Raw genomic sequence first — 18,366 nt, 5'->3', positions numbered from 1 at the left:
TACGTATATTATGAGCAGCAGCTAAGGCGGAAATCACACATATTAGCATCGGTAATGTATGTGTATACATTAATTAGCAACGTGATGTAGCTTTGATGATCACATCATTAAAGCTAAGATCAATGTCATGACTTTTTTATTTCGACATGTTTTGTTCGTTTGCTAGTCTGTTACCACATCAGCATTATTATTGAGGTAAGAAGAGCTAAACTATCTCAATTTTTATATAAAATATAGATAGGTTATAAACAAATAACAACTTAGTTGGGGTCGTACTTTGGTTGGCCTATTTTTAGTGCAAATGTAGCTTGAAAACATGGTGAGTGTAACAAAACATAAATAAATAATATTTTACATTATAATTACGCACGCTTATCTGTATATCATCTGCTAATCTCTATTTAGGATTTTAATGTCTCTATTGCACAATTGCTATTATTCAAATCAAGCTGTTCTTTTCCAAGTATTTACACATTTCAAGTTCCAAAACACTCTTGTTTAAATTTGTTGATTATAATTACGATATTTTTAACTCTACTTCCATCATTCGTGTAACTACTTGTATAGATAGCTGTTGTGTAGCAGAAATTAATTAGTTATATTCATAATCTGAGATGGGGTTCTAAACATTATATGAGTCCTAAAAGCATTAAAATCTACTGTTACATTTTTAATAAACAGTCTCTTTAGGTATCGTTGAATAGGGGACGACGGCCTACACGTGAAAATATAACTTTTAAGAAATTATACGCCTAGTAAGTCGTGGCCAACCGCTAAATAAATATAGTTCCATTGCTTGCTTAATAATTATTATTCATGTATTAGACATCAACGCGCTCAAGAGTATCGATCTCATATTTTACAGAAGCGCGAGTTTCTTAATTCACGTAGATAATTTGTTTTCTGTCTGTGTATAGTGAAAGTAACAAGGGTAGACAAGGTAAAATAATTGTAATTAATATTAACTTTTTGATTAACTTTGGCAACTCATAAAACATTTTCTCTTCCAAAGATTAAAATTAAGAGTTAGATATTTTATTTATATTTACGTTTGTAAATACACCGAAAGAATTTTCCGCTTAAACATCTGTTAAGCTTAGTACCGATAGAATAAAGAATAATGCGCTGAGGTATTTTATTTCTCATCTCCGTAGTAGCCTTGAACCATTGCGCAACTCGTTGTTTGTGCCACCGCCCGCCTGACTCCGCGCACCGTGTTTAAGAAACTTCAATGCATTTTAGATTTGTTTAGACAAGATAAGAAGAAATAGGTACTGGTGCCAATTCTGTTGTACACAGATTTCTAAACTACATTAGCAGGTCTAAATGCAGCGCTGTTCTTCTGCACAATCTTTGCCCCTGATATATATTAGGTCAGTGATGTTTGCCTTCAAAATTCACTACCTTAACACATTTCAATTTAGTTGAGCTTGGTGATTTACGAGTCAAGTAGCACTCTCTTTACGGAGAAAGGACAAAAACTATATCCCCTCCCACTTGGATACTTCCGATGGATTTAATATAATATCCAAATAAATTAAGTTTCTTACCCCATTTTCTGTGTTTTGGCAGGCGGAAAAGTAATTTCTATCCATTGTCAGTGGATTTCATTGGAAGATTTTGCTCCCTGGAATTTGCATTTTGTCCTCTGAAAATGCTGGCCGTTGAGTATGGTCACTATTTATGTAAAATATGTATAAAGCGAAACAAACGAATAGACTACGCTGAGTGGATGTTATTATCGGCCGATTCTAGAGTACAAAGAACCTTGTGAATCAAAGTCCTTCATAAACATGCTTGTATTCTACTTGATTTTAGTGTAAGATACATGGAAACCCCATAAAGAAGCTTCACGTACAAATACGAATTCAATCAGTGTGTCAGTGAATAAAGTAATATAACTATTTAATTATCCGTACTTCTGATAGAATTAAGAAACTATTTGTCGCGATTAGCTTTACTTAACAAGTATGTATTTCTTAAACCTATCGAATTTCTTTCTAGTATGGGCACTGACTTAACAATTGGTTGTTTCCGAAAGCAATACGTTCGCAGTTTTGGTAGTTTTAAATTATAATAGAAAAGTAAACGAGTGGTATTTGGTTTCGCTTGCTTTAATCTAGTCTAAAGCGCATTATGACAACAAGAGCAATTAGTTTTCCCCGCACAATCCAACATTTGAGTAAGTAGGTACAATGTTTGTTCACTTTATGCCTTAACGAATAAACCCTTTACTGCTATTTTACCTTATGCTAAGATGGTAGCCGGCTATTTTGTTAGGAGTAAAGCAGTTATATTAAATCCAACCCCCTTAAGTTTTTACGCGGCATCGTATTGAAATGCTAAATTTCTTTTTCGGCAGGGTGGTAACTCCCATGGCTTTCCACCAGACGAAACGAGAAAAAAATCTGAAATTGAAAATTATCTTGTTGTTCCTGCTGGGAATTGATCCCGTGATCTCCGCCTAATATTTGATAAAAAAACACTCACCACTGCGCCACAGGGAGGTCGTCAAAAATATTCTTCAACTTACCTACCCAACAGCAGTTCACTTCAGGAAGTTTTAAAATATGTTGGTAAAGTTTTCATGGTGATTAAGATTTAAAATATAGTAAGACTCCATAATACATATTTATGAAATAGTTATGTAATAATTTATTTATTTTAAGTGCATGCCACCTGTAAGTATCATTAAACAATTTGGTTACCACAAGATACTATCCAACCCCGATGATACAACCCTATTCGCAACTAGTATCCGCCATATGGAAGATTTTTTGCAGGAAATGGAGGACATAAGTCTTGAATTTGGCCTCAAGATCAACCGCAGTAAGACGAAAGTTATGATTGTCGACCGCATGAACAACAACTTGCCAGAAGTTTCTAAAATAGCAAACTGTGAAGTCGTCCAATCATACGTCTATTTAGGAGCGTTGGTCTCGAACAATGGAGGTTGCATAGATGAAATTAAGCGACGCATGGCGATATCGAGGTCCGCTATGGATAAGTTGCAGAAAATATGGAGGAACCGTAACATAACCAAAGCCACGAAAATCCGGCTTGTTAAAGCGCTTGTGTTCCCCATATTCCTCTATGCTTCGGAGACGTGGACCCTGCGGGAGAGTGAGAAAAAGAAGATAGACGTTCTTGAGATGTGGTGCTGGAGAAGAATGTTAAGAATACCTTGGAATGCATTCCGGACCAATAAGGCCATTCTTGAAGAACTCGGCATCACGCAACGTCTATCCTCCATAGTACAGGCTCGTATTCTCACGTTCTTTGGTCACGTATCCAGAAGAGACAACGACTCCATTGAACGTCTGGTTGTCCAAGGAAGAATCGAGGGCACCAGATCACGCGGAAGATCGCCCTCATGGGCGCCCATCTCATGATGGGCTGACCAAATAAAGGCTGCAGTGGCTGTCCCCTTACATAAGTGTGCAAGAAAGGCAGCTGCCAGAGAGGAGTGGCGACGAATAGTTAAGCGTGCCACAACCCTTAAATGACGACCACGACCGCTCTGACAAGAGCGAACCGACTGAGAAGAAGATACTATCCACTGAATAGGATTGTGCTAAGACGTACGTTTTATAATAACTCTTCAAAGACTTGTCTGTCCCGATAAAACGCGTTCAAAAAATTACAAAACGGTTTACAAAAGACTAGATAACATCATGTCTATCTTATTAGGGGGTCGAGGTCATTTCACATTTGTATCGTATTATCTTTGCAAATCGCATTTGATAATATACCTATCATCTTGGTATTTATTACCCAAACAATTATTAGATATAAAATACGTAGTTTAGGTATCATTTGTACAAAACAAAGAATAAAAATATAACTTGAGTTAAAACAACCACCACAGAAGAACGGTCTAGATTTTATTATTAAAAATTATAAAGATTCGACGGCCGAGTGGCGCAGTGGGCAGCAACCCTGCTTCCCGAGTCCAAGGTCGTGGGTTCGATTCCCACAACTGGAAAATGTTTGTGAGATGAACATGAACGTTTTTCAGTATCTGGGTGTTTATCTGTATATTATAAGTATTTGTGTGTATTATATTCATAAAAAAATATTCATCAGCTATCTTAGTACCCATAACATAAGCTACGCTAACTTTGGGGCTAGATGGCGATGTGTGTATTGTCGTAGTATATTTATTTATTTATTTAAGATAAGTTTCGCAATTGATGCCATGTATTAGTAGCTTAAATTTTACTTGGAATAAATATAAATACATCGAAACAGCAATTGAAATTTTATTTAACCAAACGTATAATTTAAAGGTTGTACTGTCGTTGGATAAGCCATTCATAATACGGAAAACATAATTATTTATTATTATTATTTATTTATTTATTCCCATCTTACATTTTGTCATTACAGGAAAAAGTTATCCTAATACGACAATGCAGCATGTTATGTAAATTTTAATAATACTCGTATATATAACTATAGTGTATATGATAAAAACCAAATCGCAAGATTTTTCTAAATGATTAATGTTGATTTCTAAAGATATAGTTAGTGAAATTATATTATCTTTCCGGTAATATGTACTTAAACTTCTAATAGTAAGACTAAGGGTAATTTTCCAAGATATTACCCAATGTGTCCTTCCTCGTGCAGTAATCACGTACACCATCGTATTGTGCCGAGCTGCGCCGTGGGACCAGACGTTTTGCCACAATCAGGCTACAATACAAATGTTCTTTACCACGACTAAAGTTCCTAATTCAAGTACTTAAATCCCACGAGCTTAAAAAAAGAATTGAACCTACTTATTTACCATGATACCCTGGTAGTTGCAACTTACTCGCATACCAATCCGATGTAAAAATACTACACGAGCGTTTTATAATAGTTATTGTGTGCCATACTATGATTTTTTCTACCTACGTTTACTTAGTCGATCGCGTGAAAGTTAGCTGCGATTTATAAGGAATCTGAAGAGCGTCATCTGAAAGCGCCATGATTGGCATAGGAAAATATAGGTAGAGAATCACCCCTGTAGAAGTTTAGTAGTTTTACTTTAGGTTTTATACATAATATTTGTCTAAATCGACAGTTACAGTTTCTTATCATTTAATTTACGTTTAGTACGAGATATATCTATACAATTTGCTTCCAGACTGACGAGATGTTATATACGTTACATAAGCTTATACGAGTACTAAAAATAATAGGAAGAAACGGAGCGGAAGAATCAACCATTAACAGTAAAACAAGTGATACTGAAAAGTTATTATCCTTTTGATTTGCCTTCAGCCTTCAAACAAACAAACATACAAACTATTTAGGCTTTATAACAAAGTATAGATTTGCCGCGCTAAATCGTGTATTATTAACTTAGATGCATAATAATATAGGTTGCGTTTCTCGCCATCCGTCTTCGCGTATTTTGATGTGGTCATTTGTAAACAACTCGAACTCAAAATGTTAATGCCCCAATAGGAGTCCTCTGTAATCTATATCACAAAACCAGTTATGCATTTACATAATTGATCGTTCTATGTGTTCATCTGATAAATTATTCTATATTTATGTTACATAAGTGAAAAATTGGAAGAATCTAAATTCAAGTAGGCCTAATATAAGCACTTTTGAAACGTCAAGTATGTCTGTTTGTAGTAACTCTACCACCGGTTCGGAAGGCAGATTCTACCGAGAAGAAGCCGGCAAGAAACTCAGCAGTTGCTCTTTTCCAATATCGTTTTACAATTTAAGAATCATTGTTCTATCTTGTGTGAGATGAAATCGGAGCGGCTCTTTCCAGGCAACCTTGTCATTAAGAAATTCATCAGTAGTAAGTAACCTCGATGTATTAAATGTGTTTTTATACATTCTTTAAAGTTATGTAATGGTAAATCTAATATTACTTTCGTTAGCATGTTATAAGCTCAGCCCTGTATAAGGTAAAAGGTTTTCTGTACTTTCCTAAGACGATATGCTGATATTACTAATTTATGACCGTTTCTAGTAAGTCGATGTTGTGTTCTACAAAGATTAAATTGTTATAAATATATTGCGATGCTATTTCTTAAAATTTTTCACGGAGAGATTCGCGTGATCGAAGTTTGTATATTGATCGGCATACCTCGTCCATAAAACACGTATGTTTTAAATTACTGGATTTGGCATAGGTATCTACGAGTATGTAACTTCGGTGACAATGGTGAGTAGCACACAAATATCTGAACTAAACAAAATCGACTGGTCTAAAAGTAATGCTGTCCTTATTATACCGTATCCACTAGAATAGGATAGCACTATTTTACGAAATCTCAATATACGAGTATAAATAATGTTTATAAATATATTATGTACAACGGAATTGGCATGATTGTAATTATTTGGTATTGATCTGGGTCTGATAACGATGGATTGGTAAGTTGGTCATTCTGTCTCCGTTCTCAGTTAAAGAAGACCCAACAAGCAGCTCGGCTGCTATGATCTCTGATTAAGCCAAGAACAAAATAAAATCATTAAATTTATCTTTCTAAAATTATCTCATTTTTGACCAGAGTAAACCCGGAGAGCGACTTTTTATAACTTGAATATCCTGAATTGCCACTTAATTGTCCTATGCAAAATACCTTTCCTTTGCGATGACCGATAGGTATTATTAATGATAGCCGACTGAGTAATAATGATGCAACGTTTCGCTGAACGTTGGTTTAAGATATGATTCTAAAATATTACTATCAAGTCTTATAATTCATTCGAATAAAAATTAACGCAATATTTTCTAATTCTGCACTAGGCATAGCATTTGCTGAATAACAATTACCACTGTCTACATCAAAGAGATGTCATTGATACTTTTCATTAACATTATAAATTCGTTGTTATAGTCGTATTTTGACATTTTTCATGCAGCAACGGAGCAGCAGTACGTGGTTTTATGTATTAAGATTTAAAAATCGGACGTGAAGATCAAATTGTACCATGTGATATTAACGAAAAGATTTTAACGAGATTTTTAAATACCATTTACCATTCACCGCGCGAAGAGAGTTTATAAGTAAGTATTAATTTATTAAAATAAATATATTAATAGTAAGACAGAATATAACAATGGGACAGCAGTCGAGTGCAGTGGGTTTCCTACCGGGGTATGCATACAACAGGAAAATTGCATAAAACGACAAAAATCCTCCTCCCATACGAGTTATATATCAATTTTAGGGTAGGCAGTGCTTTTGTGCATGTATGAAGTGCACCGTGCACGCCACTGTAGGTCAGGTAAGTAATAGGTTATTGTAGATAAGAAATGAAGAAATGTTCGACTGGTTTCACATCTCTACCAGGTCAGAAAAGTGCTTAAAAACTTTTATGAATAAAAAGTAAACACGTACGTAAGCTAATTTAACTAACACACTTACAGAAAACCGCATAACAACGGTAAAATTCACACAACTTAATATTTTGTCGAAACCTAACCTAGAGCTAGTTGGTTTACGTCTGATTATTCTATTGTGTGTGATATAGATCTTTTAAGAATTTATGAACTAAAGAAACCATGAGCGTACAAATTGACTTAGAAGTTACGCATGCATTTATATACTCACATACTTTTCTAGCGTCATAGCGAAAATCCGCATTTACATAAATTAGTACCACGTTCAATTGATTATTTATAAATAGTACTAGTGATGATTTGATTAGTTGGGCTGCGCTTAGGATTAAATATGTTGTAGTAACTTATCGCAACTTACCCACATTCTAAAATAGTATCAATCTAGTTCAAAATCTACTATCATTTTTAGACTAAATTAAAAAGATTTTTTGTCTACTTGGAGGCTTTGGCCGTGGCTAGTTACCACCCTACCGACGAAAACGTGCCGCCAAGCGTTTAGCGTTCCGCTAGCCTTATGGTATGCGCTTAGCTTAAGATTTCGAACTTTACGAAATCGGGTGCTTGACGTGAATACTAAATCATGTTTGTCACAAAATATTTGAAAGTCGACATCTTTGCCGGCGTAATAACCTTCATAATGGTAAGTTATGAAACATAAAACTTTGATCTACTAATTAGAATATGCATAGCATGCATTTTTTACAACACGAAATACAAGACTACTATTAAGAAACGTAAAACTTATCTACTTAAGTCGTTGTAATCTTTCTTTGGAAGTAACATTTCAAATAACGGTATATTGGGTAATGGATTACAAGTAAAAATATACACTAACTTGATCATCATCATCATCATATCAAACTATTACCTATCGACCTAGCGCGTATTGGTGACTTCACACGCTTTTGAGAACATTATGGAGACATCTCAGGCATGCAGATTTCATCACGATGTTCTTCTTTGCCGTTGAAGCAAGTGATATTTTAATTACTTAAAACGCACATTAATTTACTTCAACAGTATTATAAAGATTTTAGTTGAACGTTTAAGTAGCGGCTATGCCATTTCATTAGTATACAACTTAAGATTCGCGGTAGGTTAAAAATCCCAGACTCCATGCAAACTTCGGGCAAATGCTAAATATTTGCTAGATGCGTTCAATGGTTTATAGGTTAGAGTAGAGGGTCACAAATTAAAAAAAAAACTTTCGCATTTTTGATATTAAGTATTTAGTGTGGATTTATGTTCGAAACGAAACACGAACGAAAAAAGACGGACGAAAAAAGAGCATAATTTATAAAACGACCGAACTTAGATTAACTTGGCTTTGCTTTAGTTTAAATGACCATAATCCAATTTGCAGACTTTACAGAATTTTATTTATGTGCCTGATTATGAAAATTTATTGATTTTAAATAATTTTAAAAACAGCTGGATCATTTTTTGCGCAAAGAATCAACCTGGCTGTTTAGAGTGACCAGGATTCTTTGCACCATTACGCGCGGGCATTAATTAGTTAAATTATAAGTTTTACTGTAAAATTATCAAAAGGAAATAAAATTTTACCTTACTACTACTGTTGGTATTAATTTTATATTTGTATGACAAGAACCTCATTCGAGCGAATTAAAGTATTATACTAGTCTCATCTTAGCTATAAATGTATTTTCGAATGAAATGCTAAATAGTATTAAATGCAAGATGCAATAATTCTTACATATTAAGTACAAAAGTTCAGGCGTACATATTATTTATGTCAGCTTAAAATTTTATCAAAATGAGTAATTTATGTTGCGGCCCCATAGAAAAGGGCCAGCAAACTTAACAGCAACCATGTTGCAACTCCGGCTTGACATACATACTATCCGAGTAATCTTCAGTTCGTTCGACAAAATACCTACTAACGTAAGGACACAGCTCCGAATAGTTTCCAATCATTGTCTATGAAAATAATAGAGATATTTATGGTACTTAAAGCTAGTTGAGATGTTATTGTTTTATTTACTTTAGAACTTTTAAGACCTGAAGATTGTTATTACGTGCAATTTTGCACATAATAAAAATTTGTTTTAATTTATTAATAAGCAATGAAACCGCCTTTTTATATTTTTATTTAAATTTTAGTTTAGTTTACAGAATATAAATAATGAAAATAAACACATAATCATTCTATTTTAAATTAGGTATTTAAATTTTATACAAAAGGCACTTTTATATAAATAATAAAAGATTGTCAATTAAAATTATTAATTGTATCTGTCCGGAGTTTCGATTTTATTTAACTCAGTAAGTTTCAAACTTTATATTTTCTCATTAGTAAGTATGTAATTTTTTCTTCCTTTACTTATTATAAACTTAACTTAATAGGACTTTTAAACTACTAACTCAATTAATTTTAATTGTTCTTAATTATTTTTTAAGGTCAACATTTTTATCCCGAAACGTCCCTAAAGCTTTAAAAATTTCAATGTGACTTACCTTATTGGATGATTAAAAAGTGCGGCAGGGGAAAATCACAAAGACACTTTTGTAATAGCGCGCGGCAGGTTTTGTCGAAGTCTTTTATAGTGAGCGTAGCGGGGATGCGACGTGTATGGTGGGACTTGACGTGCTACACGGTGCCAGCCTAAGTTGACCTCTGAAGAGCCTACTAGATAAAGGCCCTTATTTATTGAGGCATATTATGATTTACCTGGTCGATACCTTTTTCGGCAGAACGGAATCTCGTAAAGTCCATAAGTTTATAAAAATTGAAATTTCTCTTTAGTGTTCGAGTATGCATAAATAAATTAATGCTTTTTATCGCACTTAAGACGACTTCTGAATAAGCTTGTTGTAAATGAAATAAAATTTCATTTTTCATTTATTTAAAATATTTTTTTTGTTCTTACTTACTATTTGAAATAAAAGTCTGAGAATCCTTTTAATTTTTACAAATATTACTTTAATTTATTGCCATAACTCGGCTTTGAATTAAATTATAATTTTGCACTAGATTCCTACCTAGGCCACCCAAAGAGATGGCGTGATGAAATATGCTGTACCTAGTTTATTCGTTCTAAAACAATAAATATATTATGTACATATACTCCGTATTTCTTATCTGGCGCTATTTCTTTTACCAAGTTATAGTTTTTACCTTAGCTCCTACCTGGATACCCAAGAATACAGGTAGGGAGGGAGGAGGTACATGTAATTTATCTAAATACTCTTGAAAACGTTAACTAAATATAAATTTCGCTCCAAATTGTTATGAGACTCAGATCGAAAAGAAATTTTCGAAGGCATAGCACTATTTAGTTATACTTATATATAAGATAATTCATAATCGTTAGTAAAAAAAATAAAACGTAACCGAGCTCGTGACCCAGAGTAACTTACAGACATGTGTTATCGAGTTAAGGTCGCTACGAAGATGTCTGTCACGAGATTGTTTACTAACCGTGAATGTTATATCGACTAATATCTGTACCCTTAGCATAGGGTCTACAAACTCGCAATCGTATAGTAAAAATTCGTATAGAAATATTTTACATTACCGGGTTTCTCAAAAAATACTTGAATTAGGTACAAAAGTTTAAATCTTAAACAAAGTAAGTTGAAAACGGGTTCCAACACCCCCATAAAATTGTCACTACAACTCTATGCAGAGAGTTAGTGACAGTCTTTCAGATTCAGTAACTGTAATGTTTGAAATAGAAATAACACGTGTGTGTATGCGTGTAAACGCGTTAGTAAATCATCATTATCATTTTGATATTATCAAAGACCAAAATTTTTTTTTATTTGCCTTGTCTGGACCTCTCGTTCTACTCCAAGAACCTGCATATCCAATCGAATAATTATGGGTTATCACGGGTAATATGAACTGTGCTATATTATTCCCAATGACATACAGATAGTTATACGGTTATGCCATGCATGCAATTTCTTAGATTGGCGTGCATGAACTCCATCTCTCATTAGTCTCCATTATCAATAAGGTCAGGCTGTTATTAAATAGCTGTTTATTTTCATTGAACACTTTGAACGTTACATTAATATAACTAGGATAATATACATGCGATTATAGGTATCATCGGCAGGTCCATTAAATGTTTAATTAATATGGTTGTTAACATTGCTAATACGAGAACATAGTTACAGTTGTCGTGAATAATCTTGACGATTGGAAGGTTCTTCGATGCAGGATCCCATAACTTTGCGTTGGTTTGATGGAAAAGGAGTTATGTAGTAAATTATAATTTTATTCATCATTCATTTGTGTAGTAATTTACTACACAAATTAGCCCATTATTTTGCGTATACGTAAGTTAAATATTTATTATAACTGCAAAATAAAATTCATTCGCATTCATATGCAATTATTACACAACTTTTATTTATTATTAAAGCATTAAAGTTTTCTCAGCGCACGCCAACTAACGAATTTTATATGCAAAATTTTGCAGCTTCAGGTTACATTATTGAAAATATCTAATTTATTTGAAAAAAATCTTTCTGATTGTAAATAGTATGGTTAAAATCGGCAGAGTAGTTTCGGCGTCTATTGGGTAGGTACATCAAACAAGCAAAAAAATATTTTCAATCTATGATATCTTAATGCATTGCAATTAAATTGTAAAATGTGGGTCTCACTATTTAATGGACAGCAATAGGTCTGATTAGCTCAAGTTCGCCGCGGCATTTTTCATACTTTCAACATTTTTTACCCGTCGTAACTTCTAAAGGATAGGTCCAATTTGAATAATTTTAAGAAAAAATTTCAGGTATGTATCAATCGCAATAGTAAAACTAATTATTTGAATAAGAATTAATATCATGACAGGTATGTCATCATCTTTCTGCTCTGATTGAAAAATTTGAACAAAAATCGGTTATTGTGACTTAACTATAAAAGTTAAACATCGCGGACTTTTTAGTTGGTAGTTAATGTTTATAACTTCAAACATTTAATACCTATATTATATTTATGTACTATCATTAACAATTTTCTCGGCGCACGCCAGAAAAACTCCCAGTAGGTATGATTTTTTCAACATCTTTAACAATCGTCAGTCAATCACTTAATCATATATTTCAGCCAATTTATAGAAAAACATAAGGAATTATACACTAAAACCTTCCTCGTGAATCATTCTGTCCATTAATCAAAACCGTTTGAAAATCCGTTCGGTAGTTTTCGAGTTTTTCGCGCACAGACAGACTGATACACGTGGAGAGGGACATTGTTTTATAATATTTAAGGATTAGGATAAGGACTAAGTTTATTACGTTTTTATACAAATCCCTCCTTTTATAAAAAGTAGCCTATTTTACATGTAATGCAAAGAAATGGGAAGGATTAGGATAGGAAGGACAAAGGATTTTTGACAACAAAAATCAAGTCGGTGATTGGTTGTCTACTTAGGGAGTTAAGGAAGAAAAAACAAAAAAACAATCAACTTTCACACTTGTAATATTAGTTAGGATTATCAATTAAAAAAGTAGAGATTGATTTTACTCCTTTAGGGGAGATATTTTAAACAAAAAAATTACATATATAAAATTAGACGGCCGATTGGCGCAGTGGGCACTGCTTTCTGAGTCCAAGGCTGTGGGTTCGATTCCCGCAACTGGAAATGTTTGTGTGACTAACATGAATGTTTTTCAGTGTCTGGGTGTGTCGGTATATGATAAGTATTTATGTTTATTATTCATAAAGATATTCATCAGTCATCCTAGTACCCATAACACAAGCTATGCTTACTTTGGGGCTATCTGGCGATGTGTTCAGTAATCAGAAAATTATGGGAGTGTATTACCCATAACTTTGATTGCCCACTACTCTTTTGTAGATCGCTAATGCGTGGCGCGGCCTTGCCCTCACGTGGCCACTACCCGCGGCTGCCGGCTTGCCACAGACCAAAGCCAAATCGTCAATTTGTATAGCCGAGTATAGAATCTACAACCTTACATTCATCACGCCACATCATAAGCATTGTGAGATCCCTCTTAATCAACATTCATGATAGAAACTATCGTCAAAGAAGGTACTTTTAACTTGCTATATCGACTTTTGACTGAAGTACAATTTTGTTTATAATTTTTCATTTTCAACTAACTTATTATTGTTAATTTAAATGTGTACCTAATGTTAACCCAAACTCAACGTAGTATAGTATTTAAATAACATATAAGTAGAGGTGCATACTAATAATTAGGTACCTATTGTGGGCTATGTAGTTAAACTACTATAAAACAAACAAAGTGTTCTATGTTGAATAAAAAAAATTGGTTTATCCAAAAATTAAGAGTTGCTGATATTGTTAATAAAGGAAGAGATTGTTGGTATCTGTATCTCAGGGATAACATGTACTTACCGTACGCTTCTTAAAATCAATTCGATTCAGCCTGAGTACTTTAAATCCTTATACTTCCTTTACAGTCGTAAATATCGTTGAATATTGCACTACATCGGCTAAAATAAGCTGATCTACTTTATATGTTGCTGGTAAGGTACAGTATATGTTATTCTAGATAATTCCTAGTCAATGTCTTCAATACTAAAAATGGGCAGGAAATGTGTTAAATAAATTTATTATTAAATGTCCTGTACTAATCGGAAATACGTCATATTCCATTCGAACTGGTCTTCTTTCCAGATTTGCAAAAAAGAAGTGTGGAGATAGAAATAGTAGGTAGGAAAATGGGGGTGCGGAAGTATCCATGAGGATTTAATTTTTGCAACCGTCACTTAGAGTTCATTGGGTGATAGGTCTGCGCCACGACTGTAAGTGATTTTTTATAAATGAACTACTCGTTCTTTTGCGATTCCTTTTTGTTACCTTTACATGCAGTAATTCTTAACAATTTTTTTATATGTTCACGCTTTTCACTTTAACCTGCCTCCCTTTATGTATAGTACCTACACGATAGATATTTCAAACATTGCCTAAGAAAAACCAGCATTAAATATAATAACAAGGTATTCTTAATTTGACGAATTTTCGGTACCATATATACGTATATGTTAATTAAACCATGCATATGCAAATATATTCGACACCTCGCATTCTTCCGTTTTCTTGTAAATATAATTCTTTCACATTATGGTTTTCTGAAAATAAGGTTCAAACAATATAAAGTTTTATTAAATCTATGAAGTTTTTCACAGCAATAAAAAGATATGTTACTATCGACCATATTTTTGATTAAATGTTTGTCCTTTAACGGAAATTTTATGTAAGGGGTTATGAGGTACGAAATACCACAATACCACTACACATAAAATATGGAGGGATAAGGTATGGAATATTTCGGTTATGTTTAATTTTATTTAAGCAAGTAAAAATTTAAAAAAAACGTGGAAATGGAAAAGTGTCCAGAGCGCCCACGTAGCATTTTAATTTGAGTTTCAGTAGGCAGCGTCAAATCCAATTCAGTCATATCCAGTTTAAAAACTCTATACGACAGATTTACGTTACTCCGAAGTTAAGTTCGTCAACGTAGGTAAACTTGATAAGTTATTCTAGGGATTAGGCTGAATTTCATATATAGGCACCAAATTTTTATTGCATTGTATGCTGAAAGCAAATAATTCAGAATGATTCAGAATCTTATTTTTAAAATTATTAAAAATGTTTACACTTGAGTAAAATAAAACCTTTATATTAAAAATTAGCATCTAAGTTAAATGAACCGCATAAAGTTCAGGGTAAATATAATCACGTATACGTACGAGAAATATATTTAAAACTTTTAACGTTACCTTTAGTCGACCTCAATATAATGTCTATATTTATCGTTCAATTACTTACTTATTATTTTTTCCGATGACGATATGTGGACTTGATCAAAATAAAATAATTACTACGGTCTGTTTTGAACCTCTGACGTAAAAACGAAGAAGGTTTGACAATTCTGACGTGCCTGTTTACTTGTGTTTGTCTGTCTGTGGCGTCGTAGCTCCCGAACGATCCGATCCGATCGATTTTGATTTTGTATTTTTTTTTTGCTTGAGTTTTATTTTATTTTATTTTATAAGTAGCTGGCAGTGTTCTTAGCTGTTTGATATAAATTGGTCCAAGTTGGCCGCCGCCAAATATGGCGGATTATATTTTTTACTCATCTCCCTCTTTATGTATATCAATGGGCTTGACTATACACTATGACAAATTTTAAATCCAAGATGGTTGCTACCACAAAATTACAAATTACTTTTTCTTCATAACTGTCTTAATATGGATATCAAATGAACTTCTATAACTATCATATCAAATGCTTAGTTCGTAAAATAATGTACACTATATTGGAAGTCGGGAGATTACTATATATTATAGTCTGCTTTAAAATGCATTAACATGGGCCGAAGACATTTTTCTCCCTAGGGAAAGGATAAAATTGTACCTTCCCAACGGTTTCATCAGCTCTCCAAGCATTGGTGCACTTATGGAAATAATATACGGGTAATATACGTGTAATAATAAACGGGGGTAATCCAAGATTCCTTAGCAAAGGGAACTGGCGCCAGTCTTTAGTACTTAGTATCTCAGATGGTATGGAAGAGTAAGGAGTTGCATGGCAGAATCCACAAGGCCCAGGGATCGGATATAAATCAAATCGCATATGTATCCTGGTTACAATTCGGTGACCTATTTGGGGAAACCGACATTATGTCTGTTCAATTATGGGCGAAGTCATCAAGACGAGAAACTATCGGAAACACATTATGAGGCTCTCTAGACATACTCGTATGTCCAGCTTGTCATCGCCCTGGGGAGTAGTCTCTCAGACATAAAGTTTCCGGGTGTTCTCATCTTGTTCACGGCGAATACTTGCGCAGACATAATCAAGTAGACAAGATAATACACCAACAACTTGCTCTTAGGCATGGCCTTATAGATTTTGAGATGCCTTACTAAAGGAACGACCCAGCGTCAGTTCTTGAAAATAGTAGTGCATTGTTCTACTGGGATCGAACGATTATCACTGACAGGTATAATATTACAAGTAATAGACCTGATATAGTGCTAATCGATCGATCAGTGCGCCGTGCAATAATTGTTGACATTACTATTCCACATGATGATAATTTGGTTAAAGCTGAGTTGAGTCGACCGTTATCGTTCCGATAGTCGTTTCAGTCAATGATCTTCTCGCGAAAAGCTTCGTCCAACATCTTAAGAAGCTTTCTTTTGGTTGTTAGATCAAGGGTCGGATACAGAAGACAGTAGTCCTTGATATGGCACGCATTGTGAGGAGGTTCAACACTCTGAAGCCCTCGACGCCGGTTGCTTGGGTATTCAATAAAATTATTAATATTGTTTTTTTTGTGTACTTATACTTATAATTTAACATTTTTAAGAATTAAAAAAAAAGGGGGTAAACTTCTCCTATTCCCTGTTGTGGCAGGTGGACACGTAAATTTTATACAGTCAGGGGAATAATTGGAGGATATAATTTTTATCTCGGCTATGCTAGCCGTGCACTAGGTACCTCCGTAACATACCTAACCTAGCCTAACCTACCGTACCAGTTCAGGATTAATGAATTGATGTTGTCCACCCCCGTACCTTTGAAAGCACGTGTCAGTCCCGGTATTATAACTAACTTATTGTAAGCCCGGCAACCCATATTGGGGATGCGTGACAGTTTCTATTAACCTATTAATACATATGCATAGCAGGAGACACAATATTTATAGAATCCAGAGATAAAACCAGTTTCTAAACAATAAAAATAGGCTAACTATGATGAAAATTATATTAAAGTTTTTAATTAAAGGTATAATTAGGGGGTTAAAGAGCTCTGTGTAGTTAACACAACATAATTCAACTTAATTTTTTTTTTCCATTAAAGCTTTATAATCAATATTACCTACTTCACACTATACAAGAGCTCTCTAAGACTAAACAATATGAGTAAAAACTCTATTAAAACTCTTTAATCTTTAAAGAGCCCTAGACGCTATATTCAACTTTAAAATAATAGTCTGAACTCTCCATGATAGTTGGAACTTCTTATAGATGATGGTATACACAAATAACGACACTCATATTAGGTACAAGAACATATTTTTAGTTTGAACAAAATAATCGCGTAATATTACTTACAAGAATAGTCTCTATTTATTAACAAATAAGTAAAGTGGAAATATCTGTCGGTTTTAAAACACCTATCCATCATGATATTTCTTATTTATAACTATAACAAGGGGCAATGGGGCCTTTCAAATAATTAAAGGATTTTATCAATAGTTATAATAACTGTGCTTCTACAATAAATTTTTTGACATTTAATTTTGTATATACACCTAAGTAATTGAATTATTCACTGTATAAGTATATTAATTACTCATACAGTGAATAACTGTTGTGCTGCACAGTGGATTTAAAATAATTCAATTCAAATAATAACCATCGAAAAGACAATTAAAACGTTGCATAGTATTCATAAAATACTATTTTCGAGTGGTCAACATAATCTAACATAATATAATAATATAATTGTCAAACACTCCGAAGACACAGCAATATATTAGTGAATATATGAGTATACACAGGCCGCTACACTGCGCGTCGCCCGGGGCGCAATACGTCACGAGCATGTCGAGGTAATAGGTGACGCGAACCTTTTCCACTACCAAAATTCGTTCAATGCGGCTTAAACTGTTTTCACTTTAAAATACACAGTCGAATGTGCCATTGCAGAAGATATTTTTTAACCAACACCGAAGCAGCAGCTTCTTTATCCGCGAAAGAGAAAAGAAATCCTGCACGTGCAAATTCGCGTGTCAGGTACTATAGCTAGTTACAGAATATGTCATGTGAGACTAATGATTAAATATAATAAGATAGATAGACTGCGCAATCGCAGGAAACACACACGGATCTAACGCGGATCTCCGGTTCATCTCGGTAGGTATAATGGTTGCTACCAAAATATATTTTACGAACTAGCTGTTGCTCACGTCCACGACCACCTACTTTTTGTAATATTTATTGCGTTCAACATTTTGACCC

The 18,366-nt window shown here is 33.8% G+C and overlaps 1 protein-coding gene across 1 annotated transcript in view; it reads right to left on the bottom strand.

Annotated features, from left to right (window-relative positions):
* Nucleotides 1-9,886, bottom strand: part of LOC120637122 — a 35,748-nt gene extending 25,862 nt beyond the window's left edge. The window contains exon 1 of the mRNA XM_039908780.1: nt 9,842-9,886. The gene's annotated coding sequence lies outside the window, so the exon portion shown is untranslated. The remainder of the gene's footprint in view (nt 1-9,841) is intronic.
* Between the last annotated feature and the right edge of the window lie 8,480 nt (nt 9,887-18,366).

This window comes from Pararge aegeria, chromosome 3 (assembly GCF_905163445.1).
Source record: "Pararge aegeria chromosome 3, ilParAegt1.1, whole genome shotgun sequence".
NCBI classification, from domain to species: domain Eukaryota; kingdom Metazoa; phylum Arthropoda; class Insecta; order Lepidoptera; family Nymphalidae; genus Pararge; species Pararge aegeria.
Note: the sequence above shows the minus strand (reverse complement) of the source record. Positions and strands in the feature narration are given on the sequence as shown.